Consider the following 14,682-nt stretch of genomic DNA (forward strand, 5'->3'; position numbering starts at 1 on the left):
ACACTTTAAACCAGAAATGACTCACTAGTAGCTGAGAGTACAGGAGTTTGCCTTGTCGTTCATGGTAGGCCGTTACCAGGAGAGGGAGGGACTGTCTGCAACGTGTGAGAAGGAGGTCACCATCACTAGAGGCAGACGACGACGTTCCATTGTGTGGTGTGAAGCACTGCGACTGCAGACATACATACACACGCACGTGCTCAGGGACCTGCTGGCTGGTGACCCACGTTCTTGCCCGTGTGCGTGCATTTTGTGTGTGTGTGTGTGTGTGTGTGTGTGTGTGTGTGTATATATATATATATATATATATATATATATATATATATATATATATATATATATATATATATATATACTCGCATACCTTCGTGTAGTTCTGCCTGTCTTTGTGCACATTCTCTCCTGTGTACTGGGAAATGTCTACGCCGAAGCACACGTTTCCCAACAGGACATGGGATAAACACATTCTAGGGATACTTGGGCATTTGCTTCACATCCTCTCTAACTTAGACGCGGACACGTCTAGCTCTTCTCCCGCCTTGTACACAGTGACTCCACCACTCACTGTAAACGAGCCAGAAACGACAGTGCATGAGAGATGCCGTTCATCGATATCCCGCAGGTACGCACGCACGTGTGGTGCCAACCGTATTGTGGTACGAGGTACCTTTCTTTACCCAAGCTGCAGCTTCTAAGACTGGCAAAATCCACTTTTGTTTATGATAATATTAGTGAAGGTAAAACCTAGATCGCAAACCCTTTGGGAAGGCTAATGTCCCAGATACCTAACTCTTACCCAACTTTTAAAGACTGTTGCCACATATGAGATGTTCGTTTGACTGGTTCAGTTTTTCAAATGTTTTCCAATATAGACATACATATTCATATTGTAAAGTTAGAGCTCATAGATGACCCGCTAATAGAAATAAAAAGGTACTTTGATATGTCAATATGGCGCCTGGTCTTGACAACCTTTGGCATGGTGAACAGATCGAGAGTGAATGGAATGTTTACTATAAAGACATAAGAAGAAAACGTTAAACAGGTGCAGTGGGGAGGAGACGAGGCGGAAGGTGTACTGCTGTGATCAAGAAGGTTGAGGAATGAAGATGAAAGGAAAGTAACTGAATAAGGTCATACATCAAGGTGAAATAAACATATGAATTACATGAAACATGCCAAAGTTCATAGAATCAGATGAAATGCAAACAATTTGGAGAAGGATATTTCCTCAGTCTTTTATTACGAAAAGTGACAATCATGAAAAGATATGATCGCAGTCAACTGGTTTCAGCATCAAAATAGAATATGCACTAGGTTGGTGGAGTAGGAAAAGAGTATGGTAGAGCAGAACCTGATGAAGGAAGGATAGAGTCGAAGGTCGCATATGGTAGAATTATGTACGCAACAGTTATGCTCGTTCAATGCTTAGAGCGCTGAAGGACACTCCTATGGTGCCACATATGTTCACAACCTAGTATTTACTCTCAATATGAACTGTTTCAGTTGGTCGCTCTGTGCATGTAATATATTAAGAGTAATAATCGATACAAGGAATGTTCAAGATATGACTGAGTACATGAAGTTCAGTGATCGGGGACGAAACAATTAGATGATGAAAGTCCAGGAGACAGAAACAAGAATGTGAAATACGTAACTTACACGAAACTTAAATCTAATTCTGAAGTTACATGTATGAAAAATATTTATATCAAGCTATGACAGATGTTGCCTGTGGTAGAAGATTGTAAAGTGAAAGATGATGATATGGAGTTATTTAGGACACGATGAGAGAGACTGAAAACAATAGTATGTGAACACATTCACGGTTCTAGTATATGAACATTCCTATTGAGAGTAAATTAGTGAATAAGCTGCAGTGATCATTCAAGAGGTTGACATTAGAAGAAAGTTCTGCTTTTGACGGTTTTTCGTTGCTAATAAGTAAGATCGAACGTAAGTAAAGAATTGAGGAAATGTGGACGAAAGGGGAGGAGGCATAAGTTGAAGGTATTGGCCCCACGACCGCCATCGTCTGCCTCCCTCAGCTCAACATCACGGCACATTCCACTGTAACTAAACGCTACTCTCCCGCATTCCATTGATGAATGTTTGTCCGCGAACTGAGTCGCTATTGGTTTTAACCGTGAGAGTCCTTGTCTCTCTGTCCAATGAACGGTCGGATCTTGCAAGCCCAACCAATAGGAACATTTGTAACATTCACTGCCGCATCTCGCGTAGAAGTTTCTTGATATTACTTTTGAGTGAGTGGACTGAGTCGTGTGTATGAGTTGAACCTCAATCATGTGTTTTAAGTGGATTAATTAGTGACTTTGTGATTACGAAACTAATTCCCTCTCCCTCAAGATGTGTTAGACTTAAAGGTAAGACATGCTGCTTCGTAACAGTGTGAAACCCACAGAAAATGAGAGCATAGACCGAAAAGTCCTATTTGATTCTTAAGGAATTCTCGCTTCAAAATGGCGTCCTGCAAAAGGCTGAATAGAAATCATAACATAGGAATTAATCAACCTTAAACGAATTGAATAAGAAAAAATATGTGCCCACGTGTATGACAATAGATCGTTGTGAGTCTCGGCAAGTGTTAGCGTAGAGAAGTGATGGCTGAAGTGGTAGTAGAGGTTCGTGTGACGCAAGGTATCGCTCCAGCCTGCTGCCTTCCTGGCTCATGCACTCATCTTTCTCATTTGTATATCAGTACCTCAGAGTGTCCCACACACACCTCTGCTTCGATATATGACTCACAAGTTAAAATCTAGAGATCTAGAAGTTGTGGACTTTCATGTTGCGGGAGGCGGTCCGCTGATGCCTTGTGACTTGCTAACAACCTGAAATGCTTGCAGTTTATGGTGTGACTTTAAGTGTTGTGTCAGGATTGGATCTGTCTGTTTTCTGCTATGAAACTTTTTTATAGCCACGAATAGCATTTGAACATTGTGGAATGAAAACCGTATTCAAAATCAGTTTGTTAAATTGTGATTCAGAAAGTTGTGATTGTGAGATGGATATGTTCAGGTTTGGTGCTTGTTGCAACTCGCCCATCAATGTAAATTACTTGGGGACTCTGGTGTGATTTCTCAGTATGTCTCGTGTGGTTACTGCAGTGCAAGTACCATTACTGCAGATCGTAGTGTTGAACCTATGTCATTCTAACATGTCTGGTCAGTATCTAGTAGAAAAGCATGATGCACTTTTTAGTGTACAGTATACATCATATGGCATAGGGGTACTGGGTTCACATCCCTGGCAAATGTTATTTAAGTTAAAAGTTTCACGTAACTTTAATGACAAAGCAAGGAGAGATATTTGTAATTTACAGAAATATTGCTTTTACAACACTCCTACTCAGTATAAAACATTTGTCTACTGTTTGTAGTAATTAAGTGTATGAGTGTAATAATATTTAGTTCATAAAATTTTGTGGAAAGCGACTGTGAAGATTGCCATAAACTATAACAAGAGCTTACTCATGTACTGGTAATGTTTTATAGTCAATGCGCTCCTTCATAAGCTTACCGTGAAGTTTGAAGTTAATGGAAATTAAGGATTTCACCCATGCCAGTTTGATATTTCTGTAATTTTCTATAATTATCTTGCAAGATTTATGTTCTTATGATTATTGGTATCACTTTATGTATTGATGCAGGTATATAGAATTCTTGTTTTATGTATGAAATCAATTTTTTCAACAGGTAGTTGTATTTGGCAAGAGTTTCCAATAGAATCATTAGTGTGCATGTTGTGTGCAGTCCATTTATCTCATCATTGTGCAATACAAGATACTAGCTGCAATACGTTACACAGGATACACAAGTCTCCTCATCATCTTGGACAGCTTCAAAGAACACTCCGTTGTGCCTCTTCTACTGAAGGAAGCAAAGTGTTGCTCATCATTGCCTTATCATGTGATTTTTCAGTGTTTAAATGTGTTAAATAATGGGACTCAAAAGAAAAGTATATTTTTGAAAAGTGAATTCCTATAATTTGCCAAAGTTTTATATACAGTATCCAAGCATGTGCCAGTGACAAAAATTGCTTACCCTGTAGCACTCGTCCGAGTACGCTCTGAAGATCTCCAAGTAAATATAAGGTGAGTTGAATATAATTAAAGTATAATACCATATTTTATATTTCTTGATATTTAGTATTTATTCTATTTTTATGTTGATTATAATGATTTAACCTTCAATAGCTAGTGTTTTTATCCTTATTGCTGAGGTTAAGTTGGAGCAATCATATTTTCATATAGGAAGTACTTCTCATCATAAGGTAAAATTGACCATTTACCTATATGCACTGGCTAGAATAATGGTTGGGGCTCATCTTTTTGATTGTTGTTTTATTTAGTGGCAGGCTCACTCTTTTTGTCCATAGAAGTACTGGTATGCATTGATCTGTGAATGTAAGGAAGATAACATACACATCTACTTGATACTCTTCTATTTGATTTTTTTTTTAAATGTCGTATAAATAATGAAGGGTTTTTATTCAAACTGTACAAGAAAGCATATTATGATTGCCAAGTGAGTTTTTATAGCTTTTGATCTCTTGGCTGTCTTCTACATTACTTAGGAAAGGTACAGAACAGTTATGGCAACAGGACTTATCAATTTTCTGTATGCAACTATGTACAGCAAAAATATTGGGAGTCTTTGCAAATTAGCTAGGTGTTTTGGATGATAATGATGTGCTTGTTCTGTCAGAAAAATAATGGTATAGATTTATCAGTGCAGTAGTGTTTAAGACTAATGTGGTGATTAGTATACTGAACATTTTGGTCAGAAGATAATCTTTCCATCAGGTTAGTGTTACTACCTCCAGTTTAGTAAAATTCCATTAAGTTTCTGTTTATATGTGATCGTTAAGTTGAACTTCAGTCAGCCATCAGATTGAGCCAGTTTTAGGAAGCTCAGTAGAGAATTTTATTCTGCTTAAAATTTAAAAGGTTCTAAGTAGTTAATGTAGGCAGTGAACAACCACACAAAGTAAAGAATTTGTGAGAAAGACTATATTAGTGCATCAAGTTTTAGTGAGGCAAGGAAAGCTGTATTCCCTTTATGTGATAGATGGAAGGACACTGAAATGAGGAAGGCTATGACTAGTGAAAATATTGGTTGATTTAAGTAATGCTGAAGAGAATTGAGGCAGGAATGCATATGATAAGTAGCAGTAAGAGAAATGAGTTTCAAACAGTGGTGGAAATTTTTTCCCCTCGGCCAACATAGCATGGGCAAAAGCATAACCCGGTCAGTCTCTTGTTGGATGAAAAGTATAAACCAAGTTTATGAAAAAAAAAAATAATGGTACAAGAGATCAATGTGAATGAAGAAAGAAAGGTTTTCATTTATGAAAGGATATGAAATATATTGTAGTATTTAGATAAACAGATTGTTACAGAGGTTGAGTATTTGATTGCCGTACATCTTTTGGCAAGGATGTTGATATGGAAGAAAAGATATCAACATTTTAAAGGCCAATGGTCTAGCAAAGTTTGTTTCCTTGTGACATCCCCACGGTTGTATGATGCTGATGCTTGGATAATTAATAGTGGATTACCAAATAGAGTGCATGTCAGTGAGATGAATGCATAAAGATTTTGAACAATCAAGATGATGTGGTATTGTCAAGGGAATGTCAGATTAAGTAAATGATGCAGTTCTGTTTTTGAAAGTAAAGAAGGTAGATGTAAAGAGATGGGCTGATAAAGCATGCTTTAGGAAACACAGATTACGGCAGAAGGATAGTGTTCAGTTAATAGCAGTGAATTATATTCATACAACAGATAATGGTAATCACTAACCTTCCTAAAGCTATATTTGTTATTGGCAGTAGAGCTTCATGTTCTGCAAGAGCACCTCATTCTTGCTTTTTTGTTGTTGTTTTTGATGATTTGTTCATAGTCAGACTCAGTTCGCATAGACTACATATATTAGTGCAAATTTCATGTGTGAGGTGGACTTGATCCAACCTATTATATTGGGAAGGGAGTAATGATAATAATAGAGTGAAATACTTAAAATACCTTTATAGAGATGTCTGTCCAACTTTAGGTTTCACTTTTGTTTTACAGTGGAACATTAGGCTCATGGCTCATAATTTTGCAAAGCACATCATACTTAAGTTTGTCATTGGAAGTATCATACCAGGTGCCTCTTGGGATGTCAGTTCTTACAGGAGTCATGTTGCTGTTATCTTACATTCTAACAGAGTTGCACATGATAGTCATTTGGTGTGTTGGGGCAGCCATTACATGCATTAGTATTATCACACTTTTTGTTCACTTAATATTTGCCACAAACTTGGGCACCAGACAGCACAGAAGTATAGTTTAGCTCAGTTTATGTGGAGAAATTATTCTCTGTAAGCTCTCCAGCATTATTTGTTTAGAGATGATGTTCTTTATATGATGTCAGAATGTAAGAACAAGTTTTATCATTGAAATATCCATGGATGATTTCTCTGATGAGTGGGACTAATGTTACTGAGCAATGAAATGATATTTTCAATGATTTCTACCCTGCTCAGGTCTTGTTTTATCCGCTAATTGATGGAAATGTTTGTAAATTAGACTAAGTAAGTATGATTCACAAATCTTAAGAAATCATGCATATTTGCATCAACTTTGTCATTTTTGATATTTCTTATCATTCCATTCCTGGCAACTTCATTTTGTTGCTACAGCTCACCATATCAACTCTTATTACTTACTTTAGATAACATGTAGTTGCATGATTTCCTATTAAGATCAAAGTTTCATTTCTTTTTGTTTTTCTTACTGTCTTTAGTTTAGTTGGTAAAAGTTAGCTTTATTTAGGTGGACTGGAAATACAGCTGAAGTGCAGTAACAAAAAGAATTCATATGATAAGACATTTTGATACTGTAAAATATTAAAAAAGATATTAAGATATAAAAATATTAAGAAAAGTTTGGTAAAGTGTGTGAAAGACGAAAGCCGAGAGTAAATGTGAATAAGAGCAAGGTTATTAGGTTCAGTAGGATTGAGGGACAAGTCATTTGGGAGGTAAGTTTGAATGGAGAAAAACTGGAGGAATTGAAGTGTTTTAGTTATCTGAGAGTGGATGGAACCATGGAAGTGGAAGTGAGTCACAGGGTAGGGGGGGTGCAAAGGTTCTGGGAGCATTGAAGAATGTGTGAAAGGCAAGATCATTATCTCGGAAAGCAAAAATGGGTATGTTTGAAGGAATAGTGGTTCCAGCAATGTTATATGGTTGCGAGGCATAGGCTATAGGAGGGTGGATGTGTTGGAAATGAGATGTTTGAAGACAGTATGTGATGTGAGGTGGTTTGATCGAGTAAGTAATGAAAGGGAAAAGAGAGTGTGGTTGAGAGAGCAGAATAGGGTGTGTTGAAATGGCTTGGTCACATGGAGAGAATGAGTGAGAAAAGATTGGCAAAGACGATATATGTGTCAGAGGTGGAGGGAACGAGGAGAAGTGGGAGACCAAATTGGAGGTGGAATGATGGAGTGAAAAAGATTTTGAGTGATCGGGGCCTGAACATGCAGGAAGATGAAAGGCGTGCAAGGAATAGAGTGAATTGGAATGATGAGGTATACCGGGGTTGACGTGCTGTCAATGGATTGAACCAGGGCATTTGAAGTGTCTGGGGTGAACCATGGAAAGTTTTGTGGGGCCTGGATGTGGAAAGAGAGCTGTGGTTTTGCTGCATTATACATGACAGCTAGAGACTGAGTGTGAACGAATGTGGCCTTCGTTGTCTTTTCTTAGCGCTGCCTTGCGCGCAGTGCGTGGGGAGGGGGTTGTCATTTCATGTGTGGCGGGATGGCAATGGGGATGAATAAAGGCAGCGAGTATGAATTAAGTACATGTGTATATATGTATATGCCTGTGTATGTATATATATGTATATGTTGAAATGCATAGGTATGTATATGTGTGTGTGTGGACATGTATGTACATACATGTGTATGTGGGTGGGTTGGGCCATTCTTTCATCTGTTTCCTTGCGCTACCTGGCTAACGCGGGAGACAGCATCAAAGTATAATAGATGGATAAGTATATATTCCTATGAGTCCATGGGGAAAATGAAACACGATAAGTTCCCAGGTGCAATTTTCTGTAATAATCACATCATCAGGGGAGACACAAGAGAGAATTATGATAGTCAGTTGATATACAACGAAGAGACATAGCTAGGATGCCATTTGGTAAGCATGTGATTGATATGTTTATATTATATATATTGTGCTTGATTGCTGTTTCCTGTTTCAACAAGGTAGCACCAGGAAAAACAGACAAACAACAACCCATATACACATAGATATACATAAACCCCATTCCCGTACATATACATACACATTTTTTATGCTATTGTACTTGCTTGCCTTCATCCATTCCTGGTGCCACCCCACCCCACAGGAAACAGCACCGCTACCCCCCTGCTTCAGCGAGGTAGCACCAGGAAAACAGAAAAAAAAGGCCACATTCATTAACACTCAGTCTCTAACTGTCATGTGTAATGCACCAAAACAAAAGCTCCTTATCAAGATCCAGGCCCCATGTACATACTACACATGCACAGATATGTACATATATACACATGTACTCATTCATGCTTGCTTTAGAGGGACTATCCTCAATGGCCCACTTCTCTGTTCCCACTTTTAGAAAATTAAAAACGGAAAGGGAGGATTTCCAGCTCCCCGCTCCTTCCCCTTTTAGTCACCTTCTATGACATGCAGGGAATATGTGGGAAGTTTTCTTTCGCCCTTATCCCCAGGGATATATATATTCATTTATTTATTATACTTTGTCGCCATCTCCCGCGTTAGCAAGGGAGCACAATGAAACAGACCAAAGAATGGCCCAACCCACCCAAATACACATGTATATACATAAACGCCCACACACAGATATACTTATGCATTTCAACATATACATACATACATATATATACACAGACATATACATATATACACATGTACATATTCGTACAGGCTGCCTTCATTCATTCCCGCCGCCAACCCACCACACATGAAATGTCACCCCCCTCCCCCTACATGAGCGCGAGGTAGCGCTAGGAAAAGACAACAAAGGCCACATTTGTTCACACTCAGTCTCTAGCTGTCATGTGTAATGCACCAAAACCACAGCTCCCTTTCCACATCCAGTCCCCACAAAACTTTCCATGGTTTACCCCAGACGCTTCACATGCCCTGCTTCTATCCATTGACAGCATGTCGACCCAAGTATACCACATCGTTCCAATTCACTCTATTCCTTGCACGCTTTTCACCCATCTGTATGTTCAGGCCCCGATCGCTCAAAATCTTTTTCACTATCCTTCCACCTCCAATTTGGTCTCCCACTTCTCGTTCCCTCTCTTTCCCTCCACCTCTCGACACATCTATCCTCTCTGTCAATCTCTCCTCACTCATTTTCTCCATGTAACCAAATCATTTCAATACACCCTCTTCTGCTTTCTCAACCACTCTTTCTTACCAGATATCTTTCTTACCCTTTCATTACTTGATCAAACCACCTCACGCCACATATTGTCCTCAAGCACTTCATTTCCAACACATCCACCCTCCTCCACTCAACACTATCTATAGCCCACGCCTTGCAACCATATAACATTTTTGGAACCACTATTCCTTCAAACACCCATTTTTGCTTTCCGAGATAATGTTCTCACCTTCCACATATTCTTCGACGCTCCCAGAACCTTCACCCCCTCCCCCACCCAGTGACTCACTTCCATGGTTCCATCCGCTGCTAAATCAACTCCTAGATATCTAAAACACTTCACTTCCTCCAGTTTTTCTCCATTTTATCTTTTTTTTTTTTTTTTTTTTTTTTTTTTTTTTTTTTTTTTTGCCGCTGTCTCCCGCGTTTGCGAGGTAGCGCAAGGAAACAGACGAAAGAAATGGCCCAACCCACCCCCATATACATGTATATACATACGTCCACACACGCAAATATACATACCTACACAGCTTTCCATGGTTTACCCCAGACGCTTCACATGCCCTGATTCAATCCACTGACAGCACGTCAACCCCGGTATACCACATCGATCCAATTCACTCTATTCCTTGCCCTCCTTTCACCCTCCTGCATGTTCAGGCCCCGATCACTCAAAATCTTTTTCACCCCATCTTTCCACCTCCAATTTTATCTTACCTCCCATTAAACTTGTCCCTCAACCTTACTGAACCTAATAATTAACCTTGCTCTTATTCATATTTACTCTCAGTTTTCTTCCTTCACACACTTAACCAAACTCAGTCATCAACTTTTACAGTGTCTCACAGGAATCAGCCACCAGCGCTGTATCATCAGCGAACAACAACTTCCCAAGCCCTCTCATCCACAAGAGACTGCATACTTGCCCCTCTCTCCAAAACTTGCATTCACCTCCCTAACCATCCCATCCATGAATTAAACAAGCATTCACCTCCCTAACAACCCCATCCATAAATTAAACTACCATGGAGACATCACACACCCCTGCCACAAACTGACATTCACTGGGAACCAGTTACTTTCCTCTCTTTCTACTCGTACATGTGCCTTACATCCTTGATAAAAACTTTTCACTTCTTCTAACAACTTACCTCCCATACCATATACTCTTAATACCTTCCATAGAGCATCTCTGTCAACTATCTCATATGCCTTCTCCAGATCTATAAATTCTACATACAATTCCATCTGTTTTTTCAAAGTGTTTCTCACATACATTCTTCAAAGCAAACAACACCTGATCCACACATCCTCTACCACTTCTGAAACCCCATTGCTCTTCCCCAATCTGATGCTCTGTACATGCCTTTACCCTCTCAATCAATACCCTCCCATATAATTTCCCAGGCATACTCAACAAACTTATACCTCTAAAATTTGAACACTCGCCCATATCCTTATATCTCTAAAATTTGAACACTCACCTTTATCACCTTTGCCTTTATACAATGGCACTATGTATGCATTCCACCAATCCTCAGGCACTTCACCATGAACCATACATACATTGTATATCCTTACCAACCAGTCAACTACAGTCACCCCTTTTTTAATAAATTCTGCTGCAATACCATCCAGACCCGCCACTTTGCCGGCTTTCATCATCCGCAAAGCTTCCACTACCTCTTGTCCGTTTACCAAACCATTTCCCAGAGCCTCTCACTTCGCACACCTCCTCAACCAAAACACCCTATATGTGCCACTCTATCATCAAAGACATTCAACAAACCTTCAAAATACTCACTCCATCTTCTCACTTCACCGCTACTTGTTATTACCTCCCCATTAGCCTTCTTCACCGATGTTCCCATTTGTTCTCTTGTCTTATGCACTTTAATTACCTCCTTCCAAAACATCTTTTTATTCTCCCTAAAATTTAATGATACTGTCTCACCCCAACTCTCATTTTTCCTCTTTTTCACCTCTTGCACCTTTCTCTTGACATCCTGCCTCTTTCTTTTATTTATCTCCCAGTCATTCGCATTACTTCCCTGCCAAAATCGTCCAAACTCTTCTGTCTTCTCTTTCACTAGCAATCTTACTTCTTCATCCCACCTCTCGCTACCCTTTTTTATCTGCCCACCTCCCACCTTTCTCACAGCACAGGCATCTTTTGCGCACCCCATCTCTGCCTTCTTAAATACATCCCATTCCTCCCCACTACCCTTACATCATGTGCTCTCACCTTTTTCCATTCTGCACTCAATCTTTCCTGGTACTTCCTCACACAAGTTTCCTTTTCAAGCTCACTTACTCTCACCACTCTCTTCACCCCAATATTCTCTTATTATTTTTTTTTATTATACTTAGTTGCTGTCTTTTGTTAGTGAGATAGCACAAGGAAACAGATGAAAGAATGGCCCAACCCACCCACATTCACAATTATATACATAAATGCTCACACATGCATATATACACACCTATATATTTCAACGTATACATACATATACATACACAGACATATACATATATACACATGTTGCACATCCACACTTGCTGCCTTCATCCATTCCCATCGCCATCCCTCCACACATGAAATCGTACCCCTCTCCCTCCATGCACACGCTAGGTAGTGCTAGGAAAAGACAACAAAGGCCACAGTCGTTCACTCTCAGTCTGTAGCTGCCATGTTTATTGCACCAAAACCACAGTTCCCTTTCCACATCCAGACCCCACAAAGTTTTCCATGGTTTACCCCAGACGCTTCACATGCCCTGGTCCTATCCATTGACAGCACATCAACCCCGGTATACTACGTCATTCCAATTCACTCTATTCCTTGCATGTCTTTCACCCTCCTGTATGCTCAGGCCCCGATTGCTCAGAATCTTTTTCACTCCATCCTTCCACCTCCAGTTTAGTCTCCCACTTCTCATTCCCTCCACCTCTGACAAATATATCCTCTTTGTCAATCTTTCCTCACTCATTCTCTCCATGTGACCAAACCATTTCAGCGTACTCTCTTCTGCTCTCTCCACCACACTCTTTTTATTACCACACATCTCTCTTACCCATCTGATTCTCCCTCAAGGGGGGAGGCCAATGTATCAGAGTCCCCATGACGTGAAATCCAGTGCTGTGTCTTAGCCTTTAGTGCCTCACCTTTAGCTGGCCATGGGTAGAGGGGACTCTAATGCAGTGTTTACAAAGGCTCCTTCCAAATGTTTCTTCTGACTGCTACTACCTAATGTTCCTCCCTACTATGATCTCTACCTGATGTTTCTACCTAATTCTCCTGCCCAAGTGTTCCTACCTACAACCTCTGTCTATTCAATGCTCCAGCCATTTTGCATAGGTAGGTCTAGCACACGGTGCTCAATGAAAGAAATTCTAGCTCTCGACAGACATCCACAAGTTAACTCCCTTTCTTATTTCCTTCAGGCGCTCCCTATTTACCAACTATCTCACCAATTTCATCATATCACATCATCACGTGGCAACAGTTGCAACCACCTTTCTTTCCATCTCAAAACTGTTTATAGATTCATGTTCACAGGTGTTTATACACATACCAATGCATACTTCACAGTTCCAATCTTTTTGTCACCTACACTGTTCTTGGTTCATTCCAAGCAAGCTTTGTAACACCCTCCCATACTCTAGGTGATAGCACAATTGCATTTCTTTCTTTTTTCTTCCCTAACAATTTTTATTCAATTTTGTCCATACCACTCCTACTTCCACATCCCCTCACATCTTGCATTTCCAATATTAGACCACACCCCATGTTCAAGGATATGTGTTTCCCCAATCCCTGGCCCATCCAAGTTATAACTTTAGATTTCTCCACAAGCTTCCACCTTTTACTCTCACCATCCCAATAATTTCATTGTCATCACCCTCAAACTATTGTACCTTTTAATCTCCAGCATAACTGGTGGACTCTACTGCTGCTGCTTAGCATTTTGTGCCTCACTCTTGACATTGGCAGAAGGCAACTTAAGTGCAATGTTTTCTAGAGGCAGAGGGTTGTTCAGATTATCCAAAGAACTAAACCCCAGCACACCTTAAGTGCTTGTCTGTTTATAAAAAGAAAATATCAGTTCTGAAAGTTTATTACCAGAGAACCTAGTTCATTAGTCAGATGAAATTAACAATATCCAGTGTTATATCTAACCAGTGTGAATAATGGATATTGACTTCTCAAGTTAGTGGAGCCATTCCACTCTTGATTCACCAAGAAATGTTATTTCTTGAATATGAAGAATATAGAGAAAATTTTGATGACATGAATGATCTTTTTAAAGTCATATGATTTGTTGTTTTGATTTTGTTGTACTCAATTTGGCAAATGCTACAGTAGCACTTTTAGGGATAGTTTCCAATCCTGATATTGGTTATTATGCTTGCTAAAAGAGCATGAACTCTCAAAATTGCACATTGTGAGCTTAAGCAGCTAACACTGATTGCAGAGTAGTTTTAAGTATTGATGCTCACACTTTGCAGCAATAAACAGGCCTAATCACAATTGTTATTGCTTGATCAAGTGAAATGGTGATATGTCCTAACTAAACTGATAGCTCTTGTTTGCATCTTTTAGAACATTCTGACTTTCTAAGGTCATGTAATGAAGCAGCTCTCCATAAAGTGGAAACTTTCTCAGTCATATTGAACTGTTTACCAAATTTGATCCTGGTATGAACTACCTCTCAAGAAGAATATAGAAACAGGAATCATCCAACCATTACCTGAGGAAGGACATTCAGATTGATGTAGTTGCTGTTATTTTAGAAAAAATCTTCAGCAAAATAACAGAAAAAGTTCAGAGCACTTGCTAGTTTTTATTGAGGAAGGAATGCCAAATGTGAGCCATACAAAGAAACTGTCAATATCAATAAGGATCATCAACTGTCATCTCTCAGTAGGCACTTAAATATATGAGCACTTAGTTGCATGTATATCTGTTTAAGACACCACTAGTAAAGGTTTGTGTTGTAGCCTTTTAGGGCACATAAATAATCAAACATTGTAGACTGTAAGGGACAGTCATATAATGATTGGAGCAACACATTTGTACACAACCTAGGAATACAGAAAAAAGACTGTTGGAAATCAGTGTGAAAACTAATTAAATGCTTTACAGTAATCACAACTTCATCCTGGTAATTGCTGATGCGGCAGACTTCCAATGAGCTTCTACAGCATTTTCC

General features: G+C 39.3%; 1 protein-coding gene and 1 long non-coding RNA gene across 3 annotated transcripts in view; both read left to right on the top strand.

Moving 5' to 3' along the window:
* LOC139759731 (uncharacterized) overlaps positions 1-3,847 on the top strand; it is a 40,577-nt gene extending 36,730 nt beyond the window's left edge. Inside the window, exons 1-2 of one of the 2 annotated variants that reach the window (XR_011715133.1) lie at positions 2,469-2,588; positions 3,714-3,847. This is a non-coding gene — a long non-coding RNA (uncharacterized lncRNA). Of the gene's footprint in view, positions 1-2,468; positions 2,589-3,713 lie in introns of those variants that run through there. The other variant, XR_011715134.1, reaches the window with a different exon arrangement.
* A 125-nt stretch (positions 3,848-3,972) lies between these two features.
* The window catches only part of wts (serine/threonine-protein kinase warts), a 43,429-nt gene continuing 32,719 nt past the window's right edge, over positions 3,973-14,682 (top strand). Inside the window, 1 exon segment of the mRNA XM_071682128.1 lies at positions 3,973-4,111. The gene's annotated coding sequence lies outside the window, so the exon portion shown is untranslated.

The sequence above is a fragment of the Panulirus ornatus genome, chromosome 34, assembly GCF_036320965.1.
Source record: "Panulirus ornatus isolate Po-2019 chromosome 34, ASM3632096v1, whole genome shotgun sequence".
NCBI lineage: Eukaryota > Metazoa > Arthropoda > Malacostraca > Decapoda > Palinuridae > Panulirus > Panulirus ornatus.